General features: G+C 40.8%; 1 long non-coding RNA gene across 1 annotated transcript in view; it reads right to left on the bottom strand.

Moving 5' to 3' along the window:
* LOC118249684 (uncharacterized) overlaps nt 1-15180 on the bottom strand; it is a 125888-nt gene that overhangs the window by 27052 nt on the left and 83656 nt on the right. The window contains exons 6-7 of the long non-coding RNA XR_004779180.2: nt 5539-5723; nt 4998-5045 (exon numbers count right to left, since the gene is read on the bottom strand). This is a non-coding gene — a long non-coding RNA (uncharacterized LOC118249684). The remainder of the gene's footprint in view (nt 1-4997; nt 5046-5538; nt 5724-15180) is intronic.

Below are 15180 nucleotides of genomic sequence, written 5' to 3'. Positions count from 1 at the left end.
CCTGTAATGTATATAGATTCTTCAGCCTTCATAAAATAAATAAATAAATAAATAATAAAAAAATGGGTAAGCATGCTTCTGTACTATGAGGATAAACTTCTGAGCATTTGTGAAAAGCAGACGCTCTGCTGCTACATCCCTCAGACTACGAAGCTGAGCAGAGAACAGCAGAGGCACAGCAAGCACTTGAATGCAATCCTCCACAAGTTGTTTACTTGCTGATTGGCACTAGAGAGTGGTGGTAGGAAACAGGTTTGTTTTTTCAAAACCAGAACGTGCTGCTGTGGCAGGCTCGCCTGACCCCTCCACAGGGTGAAGTTTCCTCACCCCGCATCACATGGCTGCACAGGTTCACCCAGGACTGCAGCTGACTCACTGTCTGGGAATTTAGAGTAGGCATGGCCTTTGTAAAAAGCCGTGCTAAAAAAACGCGCTATGCAAGATAAACAGGGAAAACATGCTACTTGGCACACGTAGAGTTCAGATGTTGACCATTGTGTTCCCTGGCAGTTAATCATCACAGGCCAGCCGTGCCTTTGCAGTGGGAGATGTGCTCCACTGCTCACTCAATGCTAAGGAAGCAGGTGCAGCAACAGCTCATTGTTATAAGTGTTTTGCAAATTGGGAAACTTGATTTTTTATTATTATTATTTTTATTTTTTTACCTCAGGTTAGCAGGGACCATGCTGGACAACGGGTGCAGGTGGCATGGTCAGAGGTGGGGCGGTGGGGCAGGGGTGAGCATACGTGACCACCTCACCTAGTCACCTGATGTTTTTCCTTGCACCACCCACCCCACCCTGGAGGCTGACCTTCCCCTTGGAGGGTAAGGCCTTCTTCTGCCTAGCATGGTCACCTGGGTCTGCCAGCTTGAGGCTACCACCATGGTGATTAGCCCTTCCTCCAATTACAGACTCACCAGCTGGGAAATGTCCTAAAAATTACCTTTAGGAGATATTCAGACAGGATGTCTCACAGACAGACTTCTTGTTTCATTTCTCCTTCTCCCCTTCTATTCCTCAGTCCTTTCAGGTACTGACGTTTCCCAGCCCAGTAGCTAATTACAGTCAGTTTATTAGGCCCAAGCTTCTTGTTGGCTTTTCCCTTGAAGCACTGGTTGAGCGAAGGGGCTTGTCATCAGATTTTTTACCCCTTTTGGTCTTGGTTTGCAGAGGCTGAAGGTGACAATAATCTAATAACTGCTCTTTGGCCTACCCGAAATGGGCATGTTTACTTTTCATCCTAATTTCTAAGGGATAGATGGGTGTGTTATGGGTGTGTTACATTAATTCCATCACTGCTTTAGCTAATCTAGCTGGCAGAATGTTAGGGAAGTCATAGGATACTGAACTCATCGCACAAGGATAAAAGGGGATGACTGATATGTTGATTACCTACCTGCTCTGCTCCTGTTCTATGGTTGTAGGAAAGGCTTTGTTTCCCAAAGCTGCTGTTCTTGTGCTTCTCTACAATGGTAACATTTCAAGAAGGGGAAAAGAATGCAACAGAAGATAGCTTTTAAGCCTTTTATGGATTTTTTTTTCTTTTATCAAAATAATTTGCTATTAAGTCTACTTTGTCCTTGCTTCCTTGCCAAGATAGTAAAGTGTGTGTATGTATATATGCACACATGCATATTTGTGTTAGAGGAATTTCTGGAAAATTTAATATGTGTAACGAGAGCAAAAAATCTGTATTAGCTTCAAAAGCTTTGGGGGTTGGGATTGTAATAACTATATTCAGAGGGTAATTCCTTCAGCAGCTCTCCTCACAGTAAGTCAAGAAAAGTCCTTTATATAAGGCTTTAATGTCTATGGTTAATGTCACTGCCTTAGTAAAAAAAAAAAAAAAAAAAATGGCAGAGGTGAGAGTGGTATTAAGATTAATATACAACTATGAGCTGAATATCATTGCTCAGGAATGGCTGGTAATATAACACTACCTTCTCCTAAAATAAAATAAAATCATGGATGATCCTGTGGGATTTTTCTGTTATCTTTCATGGAAGATGTAGAACATTTTCTGCTGAGTTACTTGCTGTACTGAGCCAGCTACCTGTACTACCAGCTCTTTTCTGAGTACCCATCTAACTGCAGTTTCTTCAGAGACTTTTAGGTGATCCTCAGAATGAATAAGGATGACTTTTACATACCTACTTTTCTTTCAGGTCTCCTATCTGTTGAGCTAGTTCAGGCAGCCTGATAAAGGACATCAAAATTAAGGCAAAAGCTCGTCACACAAAACACTAAACCTTGTTGGGAGTAACAGCCTTAGAGGTTGCAAAGTTTGTGTTAAAACCAAAGTTTCAGCACTAAAGTAAGCAAGGTGGAGGAATGAAGATTCTTAGTTCAGTTAAAATAAAGTTGTGGGTTTTTTTTTTTTTGCTTGTTTTGTTTTTAATTAAGAAGTTTCAGGGATATAATTTCTGTAGATACAAAAAATGCTAGATGCTGTAGAAAACGCAAATGCTCTCTAGGTTCACCTGTCCATTTTGAATATGGAGCCATCTAGAAAATCTGGACTTAGGCTAAGATCCTCACTGTAAGAGGGACAGCAAAACCAGTGAGCACTGGTATGGCAATACCTTTTATGGCTAAATGAGAAGCAGTAAATTTTCTGTTAGATCCAAATTCTCAGAGCTGCAAAGTGCCAGCATCTTCAGCCCATTTAGCAACACTGTGGATGTTCAGGATGTGGCCCTTTGCAATCAATTCCATTTGTACCTTTTTGTGCAGACTGAAGATCATTAGCTTTGTTTTCCAGTAGTGGATTTTCCTTTTTCCAGCCTATGTAGATTGAGGTGTCTAAGTTTGGACAAACTCAAAAGTCTCAAATGGGGCTTGTTCACCAAAATGAGCTACACTAACCTTTTGTTTTCAATGCATGGCCATTTAAGCAATTGGAATTTTACTGCAAAGTGTTCCAAATTCAATTGCAAAGATGTTAGCTGGTTAGGATCACTAAAGAGGCTTTTTAAAGTAAAATTTGTTTAAAAGCAGAGAAGGCTGAAGAATCTTATCCTTCAGATTTGTCTGTAGGTGCAAATCAAAGCTTGAGGTTGATAAGGCAGAAGTTGTGTTTATAAATGCTTATTAACCTTAAACAAGATTTCACCTGCTTCCCTGTTTATTCATTTGAGATTCTGCAGTTTGGACTGAGGGAAGCCTGTTTTTGTAATAGAGTTCTGAAGTTCTTTCATTCTTCTTTGATAAAAATTGCACAGCCTTCTGAAGGACATTTTAATCTAATATTTTGGTTTAAAAAAAAATCTGAAGAAGCTGAGCTTGTCACAGAGAAAGAAGTAGGGTGTAAATATAGATCTCATATAGACATGGCAAATTTGGCAGATGTATATCTGTGAAAACTGGCAGAGAAAACATGTATCCAAATATGAAAATGAAGAGATTCTTTCTCCCTAAGATTCAGAGAGGTTCAGATACAAGTTTTTAGTCTCAGTTCTTCTCTAGTTAAAATTTAATAACAAAAAGCTTATCTGGTATGCCCTATACTCTGAAAAAAAGAAATAAAGTCTAGATATTTTCAACTCTGTATATGCAGCATTCTGCTACTTTCACCATGAAAATAAGAAATCAGAGCTATAATTAAATAAATAAATAAATAAATAAATAAATAATGGACCAAGACACAACACAACCTGAAACTATCCATAAACATTTAGGAGAGAGAATGGATCTTTAGCTGTCCTAAGCTTTTCTTTGTCTGGGGCAGTGCCCTGAGTAGAAACATGTGTCTCCACTGTGATTAGAAAGGTCCATCAGCTGGTCAGGCAATTAAAGGGAGAAGTTGGGATTGAGATGATTGATTAATGGGTCACCTTCAGTAGATCCTCCAGCAGTGGTTATTGCAGCCTGTTCCAGCAGTGTTTCTCACCCTGAGTGGGAAGGGACCCCTGACTACCTAAGCTCTCTACTCTTCTCCTAGGAGAGAAGGTCTGTTCAAAACTATATAAGTGACAGTTAGTTTAACCTTGTGCACTTGAGAGATACTCAGTTAAAATATCTAATTTCATAGCAGACCAATCTCATCTTATTCTTGGTAAACTTACCAGGATAGTCCTTGATATTCTGACTTTGGTATTCAAAATGTAAAAATCTTCTCAAATAACATCCTTAAAGCTAACTCTTCTATAACTTGCTCTAGATAGTTTCCATCATTAAAAATATATACATACATGAAAACACACAAAAGAGTATCCCATTTTAATTTCATGAATGAATATCCTTTAAATATGGTGGCTGTGACTTGCATGTGAAGTTTTTTTAAAAAACAGTCTACCCTTTAGACTGTTGTCTAAAGGGTTTACCCTTGTTCCTGCTTGTACTGCTCACTACAAAGACTGTCATTTTCAAACTACCTTCAACTGTCGTATCAGTGCTGTTACTTCGTAGATTTTTTTTCTATTGTGTGTGTGTGTGTTGGTTTGGAGTATATTAACCAAAGGCTCAAAAGAACTATTAGTAGGAATATTTCACAGCAGCCTTCCAAAGCACAGAGCTGACAACGGGAAAAAAAATAATAAACAATACACACTGACAAACCATCTACAGATTCATTTATAAACCTCAGCAAGGAAAACAAATCTGTAAACTCAAATCAACTCCTGAGACAAAGACAGGATGTAAATTCCTGCTTGGCACATGTTTCTGATGAGCTCAATCAGATTGCTGCTAACGGAATTTCCTTCAGAAAAGATATGGGGAAGTGTGCAATCACCTAGGACACTTCAGTTTAAAGAGGTACTGACCACAAGTGTTACTGTCTACATTATGAAATATTTGCCTGGGTGCAATTCAGCATAAGTCAAAAGCTAAATTCTTAGTCAGTACTTGTTCTTCACCAGTTTTCTGACAGCCAGGTGCTCAAGAAATGTAGAGTAGTCCTTTAACTTTGAAAGCATATTCAGAGACATATATTTTCTAACATCCTCCCATAAGCACTCCAAGTTATTTGAACTGGACTATTTCCAGGTAATTCACCTCAAATGCTCCTTGAAGACTTGGAAATCTGTCCCCCGGTGAACTTCGCTGAAAAATGAGAATGGTTTGGTTCAGAAATGTCAAAATGTTTTGTCTTCATGCTTCTGACATTTTTTTCTGCTTTTTCAAATTTGGCTACAGCCATTTACCAAAGTCAGGCCAAAGTATTCACTATTTTGATAACTCGTTGATTTCATATGCCCTTTCCCGCTCCAAAAAGAGCATCTGCCAAAACAAAAAATAAATGCCTACTTCTAGTAATGAATAATATATTTGCAGTGTATCATGTTCTGTCTCATTATTTCTCAAGATGGGTGTGAGTCCTGAAGTAGACACTGAAGAATAGCAAAGGAGAAAGCACCCATCTGTGCTGCAGAAAGTATAGTGCGACATCCATTCTGTCTGTATTACTGTCTCCTGAACATACAAGGTTTGGGCTGAGAACTAATCTAGAGCTGTCTTCTGGTAGTCTTGGGCTTGGTTAGCAAGGGATTCTATTACTCCCACATTTTTAATTGTCTCTATTACAAAGCCTTCTTACCATTACAGAGACGTTTCTTTGGCTGTATGACGAAACGAGATATCCTACTAGAGGGTTGCTTCTGGAGCTCCAGGTCTCATTTATTTTCATCATGCTTTTTGCTACTCCATCTCCACAGTGCTTTGCATGGAACACTCAGCTTTTTAAAAAGTGTAATACAACTACAGCTGTAGCAAAGGAAAGTGCTAAGAGCAGAGACATAAATTAAATGTTAATCACACAAAAATGATTACAATTTGATAATATACAAAATGAATCCATCTCCCTTGAAATTAAATCAAAATTATTTAAAATCTCAATATGCAATCACAATCAAAACAACGCATAAAATGATATTTTAATTTAAATTGCTTAAATGGAATGCTTTGGTGTATTCAACTGGCAGATATGCATAGTCCCAGTACTTGTATAATAAGCTACTTCAGTTAGATAGCAATTAACTTTTTAAATTTAGTAAGTATTACAAATTGCCAATTGCTTTCTAAGAAGAAGTGTCTAGAGAGGAGATCAGGTACTTTTGGCTGAGAAAAAGAAAAATGTAATAGTTTTAACTAATACTGAAAGGTTTTCTGTATTCAAAATGTGATAAAGCTAATGGTTATAAATATTAGTGATGGACAATTGCTCACTATTATTTTTTATAATAGTATATAAATTCAATGTTGATTTGTGGCTAAATTTTTAGGTTTAGGCTGAATCTCTTTTCTGCAAGGTGCTATATGAATAGAAAATCAAGTCTTTTTGATTCATAGCCCAAAAGGGAAACAAAAGCAAGTATATATAACTAAAATAAAAACAAAACAAACAAACAAAAAAACACCAACAACAGGAAAAACAAACAAACAAAAAAAACTTAGAGAGCAGTTAGCAGTTGAACAGAGAATTTGAGAAGTAGTTTGAAAGCATTAGGAAAGTGCCATCAACTTTCAGGTGCATTTATGTACCTAAATCCCTTTGTATCCTTTGCAGGTTGTGGCTTTGGTACTCTTTTGGACTAGGAGGTGTTGCTAATGGGAGAACAGAGGGAGACTTATGGTGGAAGATCTCACAGGCGTGATGTGAAGGGCTTTTAGAAATAACAAAGAGATTCCTGCAAACTTCAGTGAGCTCTTTCCTGTCATGAAAAAAAAAAACACAAACAAACAAAAAAAAAACTACTCTTCTGTTTCTGCACTCATAGTGCCTGCAAATACATTATATTATGTGGATTTAAAACTATGTTATCCCCACTTTGAAGGACTGTCAACCTGAGTCCTGGCTGATAGCTGATAGCATGTGAAAAGGGATAATCCATCATTAAAAACCAACGCCAAGGTAACGGTTAAATGCTTATGAGTAGAAACAGAGTGTGTGACTGTGTAGGCTTTGTTTCTTTGCAGGTAATTACTTTCTTACGTGCTGTGACTTGTGGGCCCCCAGCAGCACTGAGATGTGAAGGCAGTTGGCTCAAGTGGGTAGGCTTCGTCTTCAGTACCTGCTCGGTTGCTCTAAGTACTGAGTTGTTATCTCCCCACCTTGTGATTAGCATTCCTGCACACACTGAAGCTGGCCTCCTGGAGAAAGTCTTATTATCTAAATGCTCATTAATCTGATAAGCAATGGAATAGGTATTCTCACTGCATAAGAGGCAGGCATGTTCTCAGGCATAACACTGCTGAGCTGGCAAGTTGAAAGATTTTTACGTATATTACCCTTTCATATATAAGGACTGGGAAAGAGTAGTTAGTTGGGGAGTTGCAATAAGCAGGCCAATATTAGAAAAGAGCTAGTGTGCAGAGTAAGGGGAGCAGGTAGATGCTGGAGATAGGCTGGGGGATGGCAAACGAGCAGTGAGAAAAAGGAACCAGAAGGAAAGTGGGCTGGCACACAGTCAGCAGTGCAAGCTATGCTGACAGGCAGAGCACTGTGTAGGTAGGTGGCACGTAATAAGGGAAATCCATATAACGAAGGAGGGCAGATGAAAGGAGAAAAGATTCAGCCTCCAGGATTCACATGGCTTGCCAGTAGTGGTCTGTAAAACCGTGTGAAACAACCACGGCTAAGAGTTTGTTTCAGTCCTGCAAGGAATCCCAGTAATGTAAAGTAGAATATCAGGCATGTTGCTCCCTTCTTTCTCTGTATATTTTGAATATTTATGCAAGCTCCTGAATAGAGCGCAAACAAAATACTAGATGGTTAGCAAATTTTGGAGCAAACATTTATTTTAGAGGCAGGGGACAGAGGTCATGGCTGCCCATAGAAGTCGAATAAAAGCAATGGGAAAACCTTTTTTTTTTATATATATACATATATAATTATTTATAAATAAAGGATTATAAACAATGGGTCACAAGGTCACAAGTCAGGTAAAGATGGGCTAAACTCACAGTTTCTTTTTTCAATTTCATCAAAGTTTCAGATGGAAAACATTAACCTGATAGAATAATGAGGAAGAAGAGATGGAAAAAAGCAAAAAGAAATAATTATCTGAGTGTATGCCATTTCAATTATTTTTATTTATTTACGTATTTGCAAGAGAAACATGTTTCTGTTTCATTGGAAGGACAATTGGGTGATTTGTCCTATGAAAGCATAATTTAAATATTTTCAGAAAGACAGGAAATGTGTATGCTAAAAAGATGAAAATGGTTTTAACATCTAGTGTAAGTAATTTTCTGAAAACAGTATCTGTTCTTTCTGATTTTAATACCATCTGAATATACATATAATTTCAATTACATATAAATAAAGTCATGATCCATCTGAGTACATCATCCAAAGGGAGGCATAAAGGAAGAAATTATTTCCATTCAAAAAACTGTAAAGGTGGAATTCTCTGCAGTGTTGCTTCCTGAAAATTAGGAATGGATAACAGCTAACTTCACACTGACCTGAGCAAAGTGTGTGTTCAAATATCCTTTTGGTGCCCAATTTTATGGTCCAGTTGGGCTACATCCTTTAGAGAAGACAATGGAAAAACAGATCATGCACATTAATTTTTGGTCATTCCAGAAAAAAATACTTTCTGTTTGGATCCTGATGTGACATGTTTTTTAATGAAACAGTTTTACATTATACCTGCTTTCTAGGTGTCACACTGCTTACAGTGTGTCTGAATTCTTGCTAAGTACTATTCAAAGTGGTAGTGCTTCAGAAATCAAAATAGAGGTGTCTTTTGTGCACTTCAAGGGCTCAGAAATGGACTTCCATTAGAAAGGATTTGGCTGCTGTGTCTTTTGGAGATGCCCATTCTAATTCATACCTTCAATTCCCCCACAAAAGACAACTATTTTCAGGATGGTTTTTTCTTGTGGGCTTCTTTAAGAATTTCTTTATCTGTTTTTCCTGTTTTTGTTTGTTTGTTTGTTGTTTTGTTTTTCTGTTTGTTTGTTTTGAAGTATTCTTGTAAAAAGTGATATAAGAAAAACTGTCCAGATAAGATAAATCTTCCTATAATGGCAGATCTACCCTGTTTTTCAAACTTTCATTGTGTGCTGCATTATATCGTGCCATCAGTGATCTCACTGACAGTAGCATGGCTTTGGTTCTTCGTGATGACTGTAATTCAATTTCTTGGTGACAGTGTTCCTTGACAACACTTATCTTCATAGTAAGTCAAGATGGAAAGCACTTCCCATTCAACAGATCTTGTGATACTACTCTTTACCTAAAGAAAAGCTGCTGCTGGTACTGAACAGATGGAGATTTCACATTGTTTAGTGATCACTACTCCCCTAAGTGAGTCCTCAGTACCCTTTTAGCTGGTAATGGGAAGACCACAATAATAAGTGGGGAATTGCAGTAGTTTTATAAACACACTGTGTAAACAACTGAGATGATAGGAAATGGTGGTGTGGCTGTCTATATTAGAGAGTGTTTTGATGTTGAGGAACTTGAGGCTGGGAATGATAAGGTTGAGTCTCTTTGGGTTAGGATCAGAGCAAAGGCCAACAAGGAAAGCATCCTGGTGGGGGTCTGTTATAGACCACCGAACCAGGATGAGGAGATACATGAGGAGTTCTACAGGCAGCTGGCAGAAGCCGCGAAATCGCCAGCGCTTGTTCTTGTGGGGGACTTCAACTTCCCAGACATATCCTGGAAGCACAACACAGCCCAGAGAAAGCAGTCAAGGAGGTTTCTGGAGAGTGTGGAAGATAGCTTCCTGACACAGCTGGTTAGAGAGCCTACCGGGGAGGTGCCCCGCTAGACCTTCTGTTCACAAACAGTGACGGACTGGTGGGAGATGTGGTGGTCGAGAGCTGTCTTGGGCAGAGTGACCACGAAATGGTTCAGTTCTCTATTCTTGGCGAAGTCAGGAAGGGGACCAGTAAAACTGCTGTCTTGGACTTCCGGAGGGCTGACTTTGAGCTGTTCAGGACATTGGTTGGCAGAGTCCCTGGGGAGGAGGTTCTGAAGGGCAGAGGAGTCCAGGAAGACTGGGCACTCTTCAAGAAGGAAATCTTAATGGCTCAGGAGCGGTCTTCCCACGTGCCCAAAGACGAGCCGGCGCGGAACTAGACCAGCCTGGCTGAACAGAGAGTTGTGGCTCGAGCTTAGGAGAAAAAGGAGGGTTTATAATCTTTGGAAAGGAGGGCGGGCTACTCAAGAGGACTATAAGGATGTTGCAAGGCTGTGCAGGGATAAAATTAGAAAGGCCAAAGCTCATCTGGAGCTCAATCTGGCTACTGCCGTTAAAGATAACAAAAAACGTTTTTACAAATACATCAACACAAAAAGGAGGACTAAGGAGAATCTCCATCCTTTACTGGATGCGGGGGGAAACTTAGTTACAAAAGATGAGGAAAAGGCTGAGGTGCTCAATGCCTTCTTTGCCTCAGTCTTTAGCGGCAAGACCAGTTGTTCTCTGGATACCCGGTACCCTGAGCTGGTGGAAGGGGATGAGGAGCAGGATGTGGCCCTCACTATCCACGAGGAAATGGTTGGCGACCTGCTACAGCACTTGGATGTACGCAAGTCAATGGGGCCGGATGGGATCCACCCGAGGGTACTGAGAGAACTGGCGGAGGAGCTGGCCAAGCCGCTTTCCATCATTTATCAGCAGTCCTGGCTATCAGGGGAGGTCCCAGTTGACTGGCGGCTAGCAAATGTGACGCCCACCTACAAGAAGGGCCGGAGGGTAGACCCGGGGAACTATAGGCCTGTTAGTTTGACCTCAGTGCCAAAGAAGCTCATGGAGCAGATTATCTTGAGTGTCATCACGCGGCACTTGAAGGGCAACCAGGCGATCAGGCCCAGTCAGCATGGGTTTATGAAAGGTAGGTCCTGCTTGACGAACCTGATCTCCTTCTATGACAAAGTGACGCGCCTGGTGGATGAGGGGAAGGCTGTGGATGTGATCTACCTTGACTTCAGTAAGGCTTTTGACACCGTTTCCCACAATATTCTCCTCAAGAAACTGGCTGCTCGTGGCTTGGACTGGTGTACGCTTCGTTGGGTTAAAAACCGGCTGGATAAAAACTGGCCGGGCCCAAAGGGTTGTGGTGAATGGAGTCAAATCTGGTTGGAGGCTGGTCACTAGTGGAGTCCCCCAGGGCTCAGTGCTGGGGCCGGTCCTCTTTAATATCTTTATCGATGACCTGGACGAGGGGATCGAGTGCACCCTCAGTAAGTTTGCAGATGACACCAAGTTAGGTGCGTGTGTCGATCTGCTCGAGGGAAGGAAGGCTCTGCAGGAGGATCTGGATAGGCTGGACCGATGGGCTGAGGTCAACTGTATGAAGTTCAACAACGCCAAGTGCTGGGTCCTGCACCTGGGGCGTAACAACCCCAAGCAGCACTACAGGCTGGGAGATGAGTGGTTGGAAAGCTGCCTGGCCGAGAAGGACCTGGGAATACTGGTTGATAGGCAGCTGAATATGAGCCAGCAGTGTGCTCAGGTGGCCAAGAAGACCAACAGCATCCTGGCCTGTATAAGAAGCAGTGTGGCCAGCAGGTCTAGGGAAGTGATTGTCCTCCTGTACTCGGCTCTGGTGAGGCCACACCTCGAGTACTGTGTTCAGTTTTGGGCCCCTCGCTACAAGAAGGACATGGAGGTGCTCGAGAGAGTCCAGAGAAGGGCGACCAAGCTGGTGAGGGGTCTGGAGAACAAGTCTTACAAGGAGTGGCTGAGGGAACTGGGGTTGTTTAGCCTGGAGAAGAGGAGGCTCAGGGGAGACCTCATCGCTCTCAATAGGTACCTTAAAGGACGCTGTAGAGAGGTGGGGGTTGGTTTATTCTCCCATATGCCTGGTGGCAGGACGAGGGGGAATGGGCTAAAGTTGCGCCAGGGGAGGTTTAGGTTGGATATTAGGAAGAACTTCTTTACGGAAAGGGTTGTTAGGCATTGGAATGGGCTGCCCAGGGAAGTGGTTGAGTCGCCATCCCTGGAGGTCTTTAAAAGACGTTTAGATGTAGTCCTTAGTGATATGGTTTAGTGGAGGTTTTGTTAGTGTTAGGACAGAGGTTGGACCGGGTGATCTTGGAGGTCTCTTCCAACCTAGACGATTCTGTGATTCTGTGATTCTGTGATTCTGTGAACTGTATCCCTACTGAGGCCTGGCCTAGTGAAAGGAAACTCTCTTGCTCACACACACTCTTGCCTTCATTTTTTCGTGATATGGAGATTCAATCAGATGATCTGTTCAGTTAAAGGTCAAAATGGAATTCTTTCCCACCCTTTCTCATTTTTCCAAGCCAAAGATTTTATTGGCTATAATACAGTAAAAAGAGAGGAAAAAAAAAAAAAGGCAATATATCCTGACTAGACTAGGGGTTATCCCTTTTATTTTTAAATAACTTATTTTTAAATAACCTTTCCAGCATGTTTTTCATGCTGGAAATAACTGGAAATAACTGGAAATAACTGGAAATAACCTTTCCAGTTGTTTTTAAAAAGCAGTCAAATTAATTCCGATATTTTAATTGTATCTGAATTTACACTGATTTTTGGACAAATGCCACCAGGACTGACTTAATGTTGGATAAAGGTAAGGCAAATTTTGCACTGACTTACACACTTAGAGTTCCACTGAAACCAATATATGTACATATCTGCAGAACACAGTTGAGTGAATCACTGTTTGCTTGCTTTGAACAAATGCACACGTTTTTAATCCTTTGAAGGCTTTTCTTTCAAGGCCTCACTTAATTTCAATTTACAGGAAATCTATCCTATTTCAGTAAATTTATCATCATTCTACCCCAGGCTGCACGAAATGTGTGGGGTCAAAAGCACCAGCAGATTTAGTCTGCCTAGGTGCCAGAGGTGAAAGAGCATTAACAAAAAGTTATTCCTGATAAATCAAGCCTGCTGCTGCTCCTTCCATTTTTCTGTGAAAGGCTGAGTCTTTCAGAACTGTGTGTGCAGACTGGTAGAATCACACCTGCTCTGTAAGTCATAGAATCATAGAATATCCGAGTTGGAAGGGACCCACAAGGATCATTGAGTCCAACTCCTGAGACCCCAGAGGACCATCCAAATAAATAAATAAATAAAAATAAAAAATCAGATCACATGTCTGTCCAAATGCTTCTTGAACTCCAACGGGCTTGCTGCTGTGACCACTCCCCTGGGGAGCCTGTTCCATCAGCCAATTGTTCACCCATCTTATTATGCTTTTAACTGTATTCTGGTCATTTTTTCCAGAAGGATGCTGTGAGAGACAGTATCAAAAGCTTTATTGAAATCCAGAAAGGTTACATCAGGAGCAGCAGCAGATAAGGAGAAATGAATTAATTTAATACCATCATCTTATTAATCCATTACCTGGTGGCCACTGCATTGAGGTTGATCATAATTTGCAAAAACTCACATATGGTTGCCTGAAGTCTTATTAGTAATATCTGTGCAATATATGAATGAATCCAATCTAAAGTCATATATAATAATCATAATGGGATTTGCTGGCAGGTATTAGCTCTCTCCCTCTGATAAGCCAAAGAAAGATTATTTTTTCATTATTCTTTCCAACATGTAAACCATTATGAAATATAATGTGTGGCAGAAAAATAATACTTTTTTCTTTTTCTAACAATTGAAACATATAATACAATTGGACAATCCCTTGATATTTATGAATTACGCTTAACTGCAAGCAGTAGAACTAGTGTGGGGAGGTAAGTTTTGTTTGTTTGTTTGTTTGTTTGTTTGTATTGTTAACTACAAGAAATTTTATAGATAGATAAAATTTGTCTATAGGCATCAGTTATTCTACATACACTTCTCAACAAAATTCTTTCAGATGAATCCTAAAGCATTTACTTAATGCATGGGACTGCGCACTTAAGTCATAAGAACAAAGAATACATATTACTTAGCCTGAAGAAGGGTGCAAGATTCAGATCCTTGATTTTGACCAAACATTACATACAGAATGTTCCCAAAGATGACAGATGATGAGAGCAGACTTGGTGGTAGAACCAGGATGCTTTGGTGGTACTCCCAGCTGGTGGTCACAGTCCATGTTTGACCTCGAAGCCATGCAGAAGTTAGTGCATGGCTAATAAACCTCATCCAGGATGTGCTCATTTCAGCACAGTGATGCTGATGTTAATCATCAGACAGGAATGGTCAACCTGTGACTTCAGCTGCCTGTGAATCTTGAGCCCCTTGCAAGGTAGCTCCCATGACAGTGCTACATACATTTCAGGCTGGATAGCAGGAAGAGGTTCTTCCCTGAGAGGGCTGTCATGCACTAGAACAGGCTCCCCAGGGACGTAGTCACGGTGCCAAGCCTGTCAGAGTTTAAAAAGCACTTGGACTACGCTCTTAGTTATATGGTCTGAATTTTTGGGTAGACCTGTGTGGTGCCAGGAATTGGACTCAATGATCCTTATAGGTCCCTTCCAACTCAGAATATTCTATGATTCTATGATTCTATACATCATTTCACCAGCAAAAGGGCTGTGCTAACACAAGGCCTCCTGGCAAATTCCAATCTCTAGGTATTAGGCATGCTCAGGACCTCTAAAGGGCCTCCTTGTCACAGTGCCCTGGGATCCAATTTTGGTAGAGCAGAGCAACACCTGGAGGCCAATGTCACCTTTTGCCTTCCTGGTGGCAGATGCGTAGTTCATTTCTAGGGGTGCCTAGCTCTACAGGCCTCTGCTAGAGCCAGAAAGGATGCCTATTCCTGTTGACTGCATGCTTGTTTTTTTGATTCAGAAGTGCCTGGCTCTCTCCGCCCTTTCTACAGGAGTTCCAGGTACAGAGTACAGATTTTTAGATGTCATATGAGGAATCACTTGGCAAAAACTCTGAGAAGCTGAGGCAGAGCCATCTACTTCATTCTGAGACATCACTTTCGTTATAGAGTCCTGGTTATCCTGATGTGGAACTGACAGTATATTTATTTCAAACATTTTGCCATGTTATATTGTTTAATTGTATTGAGGATGACTGAGCACTAGCACAGGTTTCCTAGAGAGGTGGTGGAGTTTGCCTCCCTGGAGGTACTCAGAAACTGTCCTGGGCAACCAGCTCTAGGTGACCCTGCCTGGGCAGGGGGGTTGGACCGGATGACCTCCTGAGGTCCTTTCCAATCTCAGTTATTTTGTGTTTCTCTGAATCACATGCTTCCACAGACCCGTAATTATATATGTCTTACAAAGAAAGGTAGAAAAATAGGTGACAAATAAAGTAACTAAATAAGTTTGTTTTGGGGA

Source organism: Cygnus atratus, chromosome 2, assembly GCF_013377495.2.
Source record: "Cygnus atratus isolate AKBS03 ecotype Queensland, Australia chromosome 2, CAtr_DNAZoo_HiC_assembly, whole genome shotgun sequence".
In the NCBI taxonomy this organism is placed as follows: Eukaryota; Metazoa; Chordata; class Aves; order Anseriformes; family Anatidae; genus Cygnus; species Cygnus atratus.
This window is presented reverse-complemented; position numbering and strand designations above follow the sequence as displayed.